This window comes from Dipodomys spectabilis, unplaced genomic scaffold, assembly GCF_019054845.1.
Source record: "Dipodomys spectabilis isolate Male_0828 unplaced genomic scaffold, ASM1905484v1 ptg000001l, whole genome shotgun sequence".
NCBI classification, from domain to species: domain Eukaryota; kingdom Metazoa; phylum Chordata; class Mammalia; order Rodentia; family Heteromyidae; genus Dipodomys; species Dipodomys spectabilis.
This window is the reverse complement of record NW_024870678.1, coordinates 34,472,222-34,485,895: the sequence shown is the minus strand read 5'-3', so window position 1 is coordinate 34,485,895 and position 13,674 is coordinate 34,472,222. Positions and strand designations below refer to the sequence as shown.

Here is a 13,674-nt window from a genome sequence, read left to right as displayed (position 1 = left end):
AAATATTCTACATTTTAGTTTTCTTCAGAATGGTTGTACAGCAGTAAACATGTTGACTCATTGTTTCGGTTTAACTGTGGCAGGCCTAGAGGCAGACATAATTGACACAGGAAGCTCTCAGTCAGGTCGTAATGGCAGAGACTGGATAATAATTCTAATTATATTACATTTTTAGATATATAGATATAGCTGAACTCCTAGAACACTGTAAGAGTGCATAGTAATCTCTTTTTGTTTCTGTTTATACACACAGATCCACAGATGTACACACACAAACACAGATTCACAATGTGCACACATAACACATGCACACATGCATACACTGATGTACAGGCCATTGAAGGACATGGAGATGAAGTTATACGCATAGGCCAAGTAAATAGGATGAGTAAAATGGAAAATATCCTGGAAGTTCACAGGACCAAAGGTAGTATTTTCAGTATGAACCGTTCAGTAAGCACACGAGTTGAACTAGTTGAACTAATGGTAGGGCTAGGTGATTCTAGGCAGAGAGAAGAGAGAGAACTCTAGGCAGACAGAATAGAGAGAACACTCACAAAGGAGTAGAGTTGAAATGTATATGCCATGGCAGACAGGTAGGATTCCAGCAGTGGGTGGTGATGGTTCTGAAAGAGTAGGTTATCTTTAGACCATAAGCACATGGCTATAAAGCCAGTGTATGGAGAAATGTGCGTGCCATGGATAGAAGATTACAATTCATTCAGTTTATGATGGAAAGCTAAGGTAATGTAACTTTTAAAACTTCTAATAGTTTTTATTACATAGTTGTCATCTAATAAGTGAGACATAAAATGTACAAGTTTTCACATGCACACTCAACTAACTAAAATTAGAGACTGATGAACCCAACTGGGCCACTGGCCCTTTTTGTAAAAAGTATATTGGAAAAGAGCCACGCTATTTACTTGTATTCTTTTAACCTGTAGCCAGGTGGTTCTGTAGGGGCAGACCTGGAAAGTTGTGACAGAGATCATTCAGCCTGCAAAATGCAAAATATATATTATCTTGCCCTTGTCAGAAAAAAAACATACTAACCCTCATCAAGTTAGTGAATGTATCTGTCACCCCCACCCCCCAAAACGTTTCCTCCCAGAGCTCTTCAATCCTGTCCTTTTTCAGTCACTGATTTTGGTTCTCTGTTATCACAAATTAGTTTGCATTTTTTCAAATTTCATTATGTGTTCTTTTATGATCTTCTTTCATTTAATGTAATTATTTTGAGTTCCTCTTTATTGTTGCGTGCATCAAAATTTCATTTGTACTTATTGCCAGGAAGAATCCCATATATATTATATACTTATACATATATCTGTGATGTGTATATGTACAGATATATGATATATATATATATACACACACACACATCACATTCTCATATTCATTCATCTAGATACTGAGTTGCATACAGCCTTTTGCATTATATATTAACTATCGTAAACATTTACCGACAAGTCTGCATAGGGACATGTACTTTTTTCCTACTAGGTATTTGGTTGCAGAAAGTAGAATTGTCAGGTAGAAGAGATGATCAAGTACAATTCCAAAACAAATAGTAATTGATGGTGGACGTGTGTGTTGTAAATCGTGAGCATCTTTTATGTTTTACCTTCAACATCTATTTACCTGAATTTAGCATAGAGCCTCAGCTCTGCTCTGGAGAGCTACCCGCTTCCCATTGGTCCATCTACTGGCTACTATTGACAGTATGAGGATGGATGTGACTGGGGCCGGTGGAAGTTCAGGGATGGCTTCGTGTTTCAACTAAGCTGCTGTGGTCTGGATGATTTTGGATGTAGTTTGTTCTGCAGGGGTTCATGTGCTTGAAGCTCAAGTGATGTTAAGCAGTGATGATGCTTTTAAGAGACATACCCTAATGGATGGTCATTAAGACATTGTTTTGTTTCCCTTAAAAGGAATCACAGCTCTTGTGAGACCCCGGCTAGTTACTGATGGTGGGCTATAACAGCCTATGAAGGGCAAGACCAAGCTCCTCCCAGTATGTCTGGGTTTTCTCTGGGTGTCGATCCTTCTCCGGCATGTGCTTTTGTCCTGATGTTATTTGTCATGATGTGATGTCATGAGGCACCCTCACTAGTGTGATTGTGATTTCATCTTCCACAACTGTTCACTAACAAAACACCTTCCTTTATCCACTACCCAGCCTTGGGAATTACATAAAGCCATGGAAAACAAGATAATGACAAAGCTGATGGGATTTGGTGGGGGGAGGGAAGGGAAGAGAGGTTTCTGGTGAGAGTACATTAGAGCCAAGTGGCTCACACTTATAATTGTAGCTTTACAGGAGGCTGAGATCTGAAGGATTGCAGTTAGAAGTCAGTCTGAACAGAAAAGTTTGTTAGAGTCTATCTCTAAAAGAACCAGCAAAATACAAGGCTGATGGTATGGCTCAAGTGATAGAGCACCAGCCAGCCATGCAAGCAAGTTTTCCAAAATCATCACAGCTTAGTGGATGTCTGGTCTGTAATTGCCTGTCTGAAAATGGATTTTTTTATTTTCCTGCTAGAGGATCTGAAAAAAGCAAGAGAAAATCCCATACTTGAATCTGAGTCTTCCTGAGACTTTTTATTTATGTGGTTAAAAAATAAGTTCTTATTAGACTTCAGTCTTCATGAAATTGAAGAGTCTCACTTTAGCACAAGATGGCTGGTGGTGGAGGAAATACTCCTGTAGACCGACTGGTGCACCGCCTTCTTTCCATGCTACAGGAAAATATTTGAGTTCAGTAAGTACAGGAAGCTGAACTTATAAAGAAATATTTCATAATTTTCTGCAAATCTAGAAGGTTGGGACTATTGCTGAAACTATTACTTGATTTAGTCTGCAATCTTCTCAGACTCTGTGTTGGTGACAGAAAAGGGCTCCACTTTCTCATTGTGTGTTCTTTTGAGTTGCATAAGAAATATTAATTCCTTTAAGGATTTCTATGGGAAAAGGTAGGAAAAGTAGTCACTTGAGGTGATAATGAATGTTATTTTCCTAAAGAGTATTAAAGGCAAACGTAAAATGATAATTTAGAGAAAAATCTTCCAAAGTACGAAATCAAAAAGTAAAAACAAAAATCACACTGCTATTTTCAGTTTTTAAAATTGCTGACCTTGATATGAAAGATGTTTAAAGAAATTTAAGGTTGTTTATAAGCAGAAGAATCTTCCCTCAAACAAAAATGATGTTTTCTAGGGACACCATAGTTTGCAGATCTGTGTGATCTAGAAGCATTCTGCCTGCATTAGTCACACCCTATCAAGAAGACCTTGCATTTCACATTTATCTTTAAAAGGCTGTTTCAAATCAAACAATTGGTGATTTTAAGGTCAGTTTTCTGACTCATACTCATATCTGAGCACTACATATATTCTATGCATGCTTATCTCAGTTAAAAACAAATTCCTATTCTGGAATGAGGTATTTGTGAAATAAAAGTTAGGGTCTGTCACCATGAAAGGAAAAGGGAGGTAAGTGCAGGTGTTGATTAGCTATCTGAATCTATCCACTCAAGTAAATGGAAATGCAAAAGGGTCTTTCCTTCAGCAATACATATATTTTACAATATTATTATATTACACATGAAAAAATATCTAATTTTATGTGTAAGTTGAACCATAATAAATAACAATAATCCATAATAATAACAAAACCAAAATAAAAAGTGAATATAAAAATTGAATGGATATTTTTGTTTTTATTGATACATATTTTTATTGTAAAGATACTGTACAGAAGGGTTACAGCTACATGAGTAAGGTAATGAGTACATTTCCTATCAAGCATTGTTATGTCCTTCTTTGTTTTTCCCCTACCATCCCTTCCCTCCCCATCTCCCCCAGTCCTCCCTCTGCCCCCATCTGAAGTTGTAAAGTTCATTTTTAACATAGTTTCTTGTACATCTCATTGTTACAATGGGTCAACCAGTATCCTTGTTTCAGCATTTTTTTATTTCCCTTCCCTTCCCCAAATTAGAAAAATGTATATACAAGATGCAGGGCACCAGAATCAAATACGGTGAGAGCAGGGGTTATACCATGGGGGAAGAACATACAAAAGAAACAAACAAAAAAATAACATAGTACATTAAACACAACAGCAAGAAAGATAAATGGTCCTCTTGAATTTTTCTCAAGTATGTCCATAGATCATTCCTCTAAAGAGAGCTAATCAAGAGAGCTATCCTTTTGCTCTCCATTACTCATGCTCCTAGTAAGAGCAGTAGGGTTCAGCAATTTTCTAGATACTTGAAAAGGAATTTTTGTTTTATGTTTTTTTTTTTTAATTGTGAAAATACTACAGAGGAGTTACAATTACATGGGCAAGATAATGAGTACATTTCTTATCAAGCATTGTAGCCTCCTCCTTTGTTTCCCCTTCCCATCCCTTCCCATCCTCCTCCCGGCCCCCCCCCCTCCCCCCCCCCCCCCCCCCCCCCCCCCCCCCCCCCGCCACCCAATCCTCCCTGCCCCCCCCATGAAAGTTGTAAAGTTCTCTTTCGACATAACGACTTGCACATCTCATTGTTGCAATGGGTCCACCTGTATCCCTATTTAAACGATTTGTTGTTTTATGTTTAAGTGGTCCAAAGATGAAAGCTGAAGGAAAGATCATTTTGCATCAGTTTACTTGAGTGGGTCCAAGAGGAATACCTAGATATTAAAACACTTTTGCTGCTCTTTGCTCTGCCATAAATGGGTTTGGAGGTGAAGTGGAGTGGGTGGGACCTAAGGCAGGTTCTTGGAGAAACTCATCTGGATTCCTGGGGCCTTTCTGGCATTGAGTGTATCTCCTGTACTTCCTGAATTAAGGATCTCACTGCTCAGCAGCTACTGCTTCCTTCCTGTTTATTCTACTGAATTTTCATAACAAATATTTCTTTAACATTCTTTAACATATGATTCAATAGCTTCTGGGTCTCAGGGCCCCCAAATGAAGTGTCATGCACTGGTTTTTTTTTTTTTTTTTTTTACAATGTATTCACCACAGATCTGTAATATTTGACCCGAGGAAATGATTTCATAAAAATACTGATGCTGTGCTGGAGAAGAGGCATTGTGAAAGCCATCTTCTTGATAGCTCAGCAATCTCTTTTTTTATACATAAATATTTTAGGGGAAATGTGCATTCTTTTCACATGGCTATGAAATAATTCCTGTCTGTCTTCAGAATCAGAATGATCCTTGGTACTATTTCCACAACTATTGCTACTTTTCAAAATATCATTGACTTGATTAACTCATGCTAAATGAAACTATACTATACCTGCACATCTGATTGGCTTTGAAAGTGTAAGAGTGTGTGTGTGTGTGTACTGGGGCTAGAACTCAAGGAGTCCTGTTCTTGCTTGATTTTTTCACTCGCAGCTGGTGCTCTCTGCCAGTTGAGCTAGGCTGGTTAATTGGCAATAAAGGCCCTTTTATTTGTATTTGTGGGCTGGTTTTGTGTTGAATTTCTCAGGTTTCAGCATCTTGAGTAGCTAGGAACAGAGGTGTGAGCCACATGAGTAGAGCTTTTACTTTATTTTTTAGTTAATTCATTTAATTGTAATGACACTACTTCAGTTTAGAAGGAAAAGTGACAATAGAAGGTTGAAATGATGACAAATATATTTTACAACCCACTTTGCTGCCTTAATATTGCAGCGTGCCATTCAAATAGATTATTAACAGCTTTTACTAGTTCACAATGGCACCACTTGGATATACAGAAGAATATCTTCTCTCCATGGATTTTTCTTTGTCCTATAATGACTTTTATCAAATTGAGCAAAGAAGAAATATATTAATTCAGTAAAAATTCAATTAGCCCCATTTGTATTTTTAGCATTATACTTGGAAAGGTGAACTTTTTGTACTTGTCATGACCTTTATGTCAACTTATCCTCAAATCCATATTTTTAATGGAGAAAATTCATCTTTTCATTTTCATGATGAGTTGATAAATGAAATTGAATAAGGTGCTTGTCCTACATTTCAAGTTATTATGTCAGTGAAGTGAGTGGCCAAATGAGTACCTGTTTGGATTTTTCCATTGTATTTTATTCTATGCTAACATTCCAGGTGTGTGTGTGTGTGTGTGTGTGTGTGTGTCAGAGAAAGAGACAGAGAGAACTGACCCTTCTATAAGGAAGGTCAGTTAGTTTTCTCAGCCTGAGCTTCGCTGAAAATTAGTTTTGATACACAAGAAATATGGGGAAGAAAGCAAAAATACTCTAATAAAACTCAAGAAATTTATAGAAACAAACACTAATGATATGGAAGTGGGTGAAATATCAGATTCAAATAAAAACAACAATTAGAAGAATGGTCAATTTAAATGAAAAAATCATAAATGTCAAGTGAATTCTAAGAGAACACAAATGGAAAGCTGAATGAAATATAAGAAAGACAATGCAGGACATTAAAAAGCAATTAAGTAAACATAAAATTCACACAAAAAATCGAATTGAGATTCTGGAAATTAAAAATTGAAAAAGTAAAAAAAAATTCATTGGTGTTCTTGGCAGGTTGATTGAAACAAACTGAAGCCAGAATACTAGATCTTGAAGATAACGTAGAAATTTATTAGAACATGAAGATGAAGATAAAGAAAAGAAAACTAAAGAAGTCCCAACAGAACATGTTAGATCATTGGGTTTATCATTAAAAGACCAAACTTGTGAATCATAGGCATGGAAGAAGAAAAAGTTCAGGACAATGATATGAATAAAACAATAGCAGAAACATCTTAAATCTTAAAATATGACACTAATTCTGAGTTAAAAGCTTTCAGAACTTCAAACACATAAGACCAGAAGGCACCAAATCACATATTATGGTTAAAGTCTTAGAGAACAAGGAAAGGATATTGAAAGCTGTAAGAAAGTAAGAGAGAATCCTTAAAGACTTTCCAAAAGAACCCATAAGAATAACAGGTTTCGTAATAGAATTAAGGCCAAAGAGTGCAAAGAATGATTTATTTCAAACCCTGAAATAATATAACCATCACCATAGACTATTGTTCCCAGCAAAGCTATCACTCATAATTGAGAAAGAAAAAAATGATAAAAAACCACAGAGATTCATGATCACCAAATTAGTGCTGCCGAAGACAGTTCAACAAGATGAACACAACCATGAAAGTATAGGAAAGAATAAATCTTGTTATATGAGTATGTTAAACAAATGAGATAAAGGAATAACAAAGTTCCACCAAAGCAAGCAAACAAAAAAGTCAGGGATAAGTAGATATTCTTTAGTAATGACTCTGAATACTGATGATCTCAATTCTCTAATCAAATGATTAGATTGGATTGAAAAAAGGAAAAACAAGAACCATGCATTAATTGCCTATAAGAAATGCCCTTTGGTGTCAAAAACACAGCTTTAAAGCAAAAACAAGGGAAAAGATCTTAAGAAACAGAAAATAAAAGTAAGTGTAAGTATTTGTGTTCCCATCTGAAAAGCAGTCTTCAAACCAAAATTAGTGAGAGGAGACAAAGGAGATTGCTTCCTATTGATAAAGGGAAAACATCAGAAGGACATAACACATCTATATATCTATGTATCTATATATGCATCATATGTCAGCCCATCCATCTTAGTAAGACAAACACTACTGGACATAAAAGCACAGATAGACCCCCAACACCATAATAGTGAGTGACTTCATTGTCACAGATTCATCAGTAAATAGGAACAAGGGAATGTCTGACATGAATAACACTATTGATCAGATGGGATTAACATAGCTACAAAATGATCCACCCAACAGCCACAGAATATAAGTTCTTTCCAGTAGCCCATGGTGCTTCTCTAAGGACTCCAGGTAAGTCTTAACAAATACAGAAAGACTGAATAATTTCCTGTGCTTCATCAGAGCAGAATGGAATAAATAAGAAATCAATAGCAATACATTGAGTATCCTGGCTGTATTGGTTCTCTTTCCTTTTTCATTCATGCATCCTCTCTAACTAGCCCCACTTAAAATCTCATTGAAACTTTTTGATATTTACTTTGTGTCAAAGGTTAACTCCATCAAGTTTCTCCAATGTATATAGTATGTATTTGTCATCTTGATCATGTATATATGCATATGCCTCTGTGTGTGCTTACATGGAAAGTTGTATTTAGGGCCTAAAATACACATGTGAGAGAAAACACATGTTTCTAAGGTTCTTCCCATCCTCTTTCTGGAGTTGAAAGCGGGGGTTGGTGGTGAAGAGCTCAGGACACATTCCATGCCTCTCCTTTGGGGATAGGATAAAGAAAGAAACTGAGAAATACTTCTAACGTATCTAGAAGACCTGGATCAATTGTTTTTAGATTTCCTGGTGTCTTCTTGTTTAAATTATGACAATCTAATTTTCTGAAAATATTACATTAGGACATGAATAGCACTTGCCTCATTAAACGTTTATATGAAAAATGGTGCTTTGTTTCTTTGACTTCTATGTTCTGTAGGAAATGGTATTTGTGCATTATAGTCTAGAGCCAGCTACATGTTTTCTATGATGTATACCAAAGGTTATAATGAATTAAATATTCTTTTCTGTGATTTTAGTTTTTTTGTTTTCAAATCCATAGTGTTTTATGTTTTGAGAACCAAAGAACTTTGAAAACAGCATCAGAGGCTCATCTGAGGAGCTGGAGACTTTTAGTTCATGGATAGCATGTTTTGCTTTTCTTTTAAAGACCTGATGTTTGGAGTTTAGAAGTAGCTTTCAAATTTAAGACTTATAAGAGAAAAGGAACTATTACCAATTTTAGGATCTAAATACTCCATACATAAAAAACCCTTGCATTTGTATTACCAACCACTTCAAATGGTGGCATGTTCATAGGTATTTCTTTAATATGGAAGGAACCATAAACAGAAAACTTTGAAATAGGATGGAACAGTGCCATGAGTATTGATATTAGTTTTTTTAAAATAAAAACATCAACAGTAATAACCAAACTTTTTGTAGAAGCTTTTTGAAGCTAAAGCACAAGTATAGATGATAGATATTATAGATATTTAGAGTCTGCAGACTACAGATTACTTCTGAACCTAGTATACCAAACTTAAAGCTTAGCATCTGTTTTTGGTGTTGACATTGTACCAGGCATCAACTTTTGAGTTCTCAGTTATCCGTTCCTTGTTAATAATCATTTTTTTATTTTTCAGCCACTTCTTCCTATTTCATGAAAATGTTACTCTCATCTCTCTGCAAATATTAAATGTAACTGATTCTGAAGTCTTGTGGGGTTGCTTTTTAGCTCTGTTGCCACAAAGTTGTGAGTAAGCTTTTCTGTTTGTTATATTTCCACTAGATCCTTTGACTCTTTCCTGATGTCATTTCTTAGGAATAAATGACACTGCTTAATGTCATTGCTTTGTGACAGAATTAAAGCAACATTATTGTTTTAAGAATGATCCTCGAAGTCAATACTATTTGATAGGTTGTCTGTTGTCTTTTCTTGTGCAATTCCCAGAGGACAGGGATTAGAATCCTTCAGCTTTTAGCAAATAGGGAGGCTGAGAAGGCTTGAGGAAGGCCTAATATGGTGGTGGCTGATAAGCTGATATTTTTAATGTTTCAATGAGTTGTCTGTAGCCTAGAATCTTGGTCCCCACCACTGCCATAGTTTTGCATACTTTGACTAGGTTCTGTCTGTCTTGCAGACCAGAACATGCACAGGGGTTACCAGAGATCATTAATGGATGAATACCATTTGGTACAGACACACAGAATATTATTTAGTCTTTAAGAGGCAAGAAATCTGACATGTTCTATGACATAGATACAGCTTGAAAACCTTGTACTGTGTGAATTGAACTGAGTAGTGAAAGCTATTGTTTTATTCTGCTTGTGTGAGGCACCTCCAATCCATCAAAGTTATAGCAACCACAGAGGAAGGGAAGCAGTTTATAGGTACTGAGTCCAAACATGGAAGATGAAATGTGTGCTGGAGGTTGACCGGGGGGGGGGGGGGGGGGGGGGGTAAAGACAGCATGATGATAGGAATACTTAGAACTACATTGCATGCTTAAACTGATTACAATGCTAGTTTATCTTTTCTTTTTTTAATTTTTATTAATAAGTTTTTTATTGTGAAAATACTGTACAGAGGGGTTACAGTTACATGAGCAAGGTAACAAGTACATTTCTTATCAAGTATTGTTGCCTCCTCTTCCTTTGTTTCCTCTTTCCACCCCTGCCCTCTCCTCTCCACCCCTCCCCCCCGACCAAAGTTGTAAAGTTCATTTTTCAACATAACGTCTTGTGCATCTCATTGTTGCAATGGGTCCACCTGTATCCCTATTTGCCAGTCCTGGGCCTGGGCACTGTCCTTGAGCTTCTTTTGCTCAAGGATAGCACTCTACCACTTGAGCCGCAGCACCTCTTCTAGCTTTTTTCTGTGTATGTGGTACTGAGGAATGGAACCCAGGGCTTCATGCATTCCAGGCAAGCACTCTTCCACTAAGCCACATTCCCAGCCCTACAATGGTAGGGAAATGAGATAGAGTGACGCGAGTAACAATAGTAGAGACAGAATTGAAATCTGTATTCATTGTAAAGTTTGTGCTCTTTGGTATTATAGTATACTAATAGAGTAAAGGCACCATGAAACCTGAGCTGTCTGCATGACAAATGAACAGATTCACAAGGTGTAGTAAAATTCATATATTCCTCAACCTACAGTTGTTCAACCTGAAGCTCACAAATCCCTAGTAGTAGCTAAGGCAACTACAGTTACTTTCTCTACTTTAAAGGAAAGAAAACAGGGCAAGAGTAAATTTCAAAGGCAAAATTATTTAATATATGCATTGTATATGGAAACATCTGGTGTTGATTGCTATGCAAGCAAAGTAACTCTAATTGAGATTTGTTTGCAGTTGTGTGTGTGTGTGTGTTTGTGTGTGTGTGTGTGTGTGTTGTATTGTGTGTCTTGGAGTTATAACTATGCATGGTATTAAATACTAGCACAACACATCAGATAGAATTAGATATTAGATATATAATAAGAAGTGTTGAAATGGAAATAAAAATGCATTCAATGCTAAGAGAAAAGGGCTTTAATTAAGATCCATGAAGTTTGAACCTCAAACTGTTAATTAACACTCCCTGACTAGCCGTTTCAAGGTGACATATTACCTGCTGCTATCTAAATGTTTGGAATTTGATTAATCCCTCAAACTACAGCTTTCTAAAATCTCTTAGAGCCTAGGGAAGGAAACCTAAAGGTAACATAATTTGGCTCCTGTGGCTTTTCATACATACCAAATTATGTATTTGTGATTTATAAAAAATTACTTCTTTATAATTTAAGTATCAGGTTGACCTGGGATTTTTCTAGGAATCAGAAAGCAGATTTTTTCCCCCTCTTAAGTATTTTCAAGAAGAGAGAATTTTTGGAAGGGATTTTCTATTCCCTGTAGAGACTTCAGTAACTAGTAATTTCACAAAGTATGTAAGACCCATTAGTTTAAAAAGGCTAAAAGTTTATTTTTACGGTGCAGTAGCATGAATAGATCAATATAAAGTTATTTTCCAACCTTAATTTGAAAGGAGTCATTTGCACTAACAACATTGTTAGTCATAAATGAATGCATGAATGACATTTTAAATAGGAAAACTCTAAGCATAACCACAGTTTATATTTCATAGGAAAAGTTCTCCAATGCAAAAATTTACTGCCTTTTGGTATACTCTACTATCTTGAATCCCTCTTTTGTTTATTCTCATATAATTAATTCTGAGTTTTCCTCATGATACCATTGCACAGTCCTTTTAAAAAACGGAGTAATTCTAAGCTATAAATAAACTAGAATTTAAATCATTATTAACATGAACAGGTAACTCTGAGGTGAGTTTGTTATGCTTCTTACTCTAACAGTATAATCCCAAGTTATATATTTCACAATTTTTTCTAAAAATAAATATTTTATTAGACTTTACACAAAAGATAAACTATGTTAAGAATACATGTTTTTGAAATTCTTCACAAAATGGTTATTTTCACAATGACTTTGGCTCACCATAAAAGCTTTTCAGTGTCAACACTGTGTCAGCTTAAATTCACAAAACATAGTTTAGGTGTTTTTTTATTTTCTCAAGAGAGAGCACCTTTCCTGTTTCAAAGGGTCCCAGAGAGACTAGAACCAAAAGAGAGAGGGAGACAGAGAGAGAGAGAGACAGAGACAGAGACGGAGACGGAGAGAGACACAGAGACACAGAGACACAGAGAGACACTAGAACCAATTGATGTTAGAATGGCAATTTAGATACTAGGTCAAAATGTAGGGAAATAAGGCCATCTTGGAAGGATTAAACTACGTTTAGGTGACAGATATACTGCGGTTATTAAATTGTTTTCATTGCATTGGAATTGCCCATGAAAATATTAAATATTCTTTAGGGTCATTTGCCTGGCCTATTTTGTCATGTATTATGTCTCCGATTGTTACAAGGAACCATTATTAGTTTAGGGTTAACCCAAAATTGACTTGCTTACTGTTGTTTTCTGGAATTGAATGTTAATCTAGTTCTTCAATTATCCTGGTATTAGCTGTTCCCAAGAAACAAACATAACCACTCTTAAGTACATTTGAATGCACCAATTTTACTACCCATTTTATCGTAAATCTTACTGACAGTGGACTTTGTACTTGGTAAAGGTGGCTTTCCTTTCCTTATCCTGAGCTTTGAGCATCTATGTCAGGTGTAGCCTAGAAATTTCCAGAGTCATCCAGTGGATGCACCTGTGATACCCCTTTCGCATCTCGATTCCTTTATTGCATATTGTCTCTTCTTCCCATATTCTGGGGGAAAACCACACTCCCCTGGCTGTGGTCATAACTATACCGCTTTCCTTCTCTTGAAGAGAGGTAAGGTCACTGACTTTTCAGGGTGAAAAATTAACAGCTGAGAACCTTTCTTTCGATGTCAGTTTTCAGTTTTGAGGCCATAAAGAAGAATTCCATGTACTGAAAACCTCAGAAATCTCATTTTCTCCCCTTTACCATCTTCTCTCATTTTTTCCGTAGCCATGGAATGTGGAATGAACCGGAATAGTCTATGAGAAGAAATAGCCTGGAATTTGAAGAGGCTACATTTCCAACCTTTTCACAAGTGACCCATCAGCCATTGGAGAAGGGGGTGGGTAGGGACTTAAGGGTAAAAGTGATGGGTGAAAGGGAGGATTGTTAGTTCTTCTGGCATGACTTTGCTGTATTTAAGCTCTCCAGTGGAACACTGATATGCCTGGCTACTTCTACTTGGCAGTGATTCTAGAGAGCTTAGCGCCATCCTGTCCATCTGGTGTTTTGCTCAGTATGGAGACAGGGCGCAGGGTGGAATGGCTTTCTTTAAATTAAATAGTGGATGCTTGAGTGAAATCCTTGAGGAAAGCTCTTCCTCTTGTTCCAAGGTGATTCTCCTCTGGTTCCTGCAGATTTTATTGTTTGTTCAGATTCGTGTCTGGCAGTCACTATTGTCTTCCAGAGCCCCTCATCGATGCACTGCTTAGATGAAGGAAAAGGCAGAGAATGCGAGAACTTGGTTTCTTTTCTCAACAGCCATGTGGAAAAAAACTCAGAAAAATATTTTTTCTTCCCAAATCAAACCAATGCTACCACTTTCCTAAGGATTCTACTCTTGAGAACTCCTGGTTTCTTTTAACC

General features: G+C 36.5%; 1 protein-coding gene across 2 annotated transcripts in view; it reads right to left on the bottom strand.

The window, feature by feature from the left end:
• Positions 1 to 13,674, bottom strand: part of Oprm1 (opioid receptor mu 1) — a 125,961-nt gene that overhangs the window by 100,209 nt on the left and 12,078 nt on the right. The window lies entirely within an intron of this gene.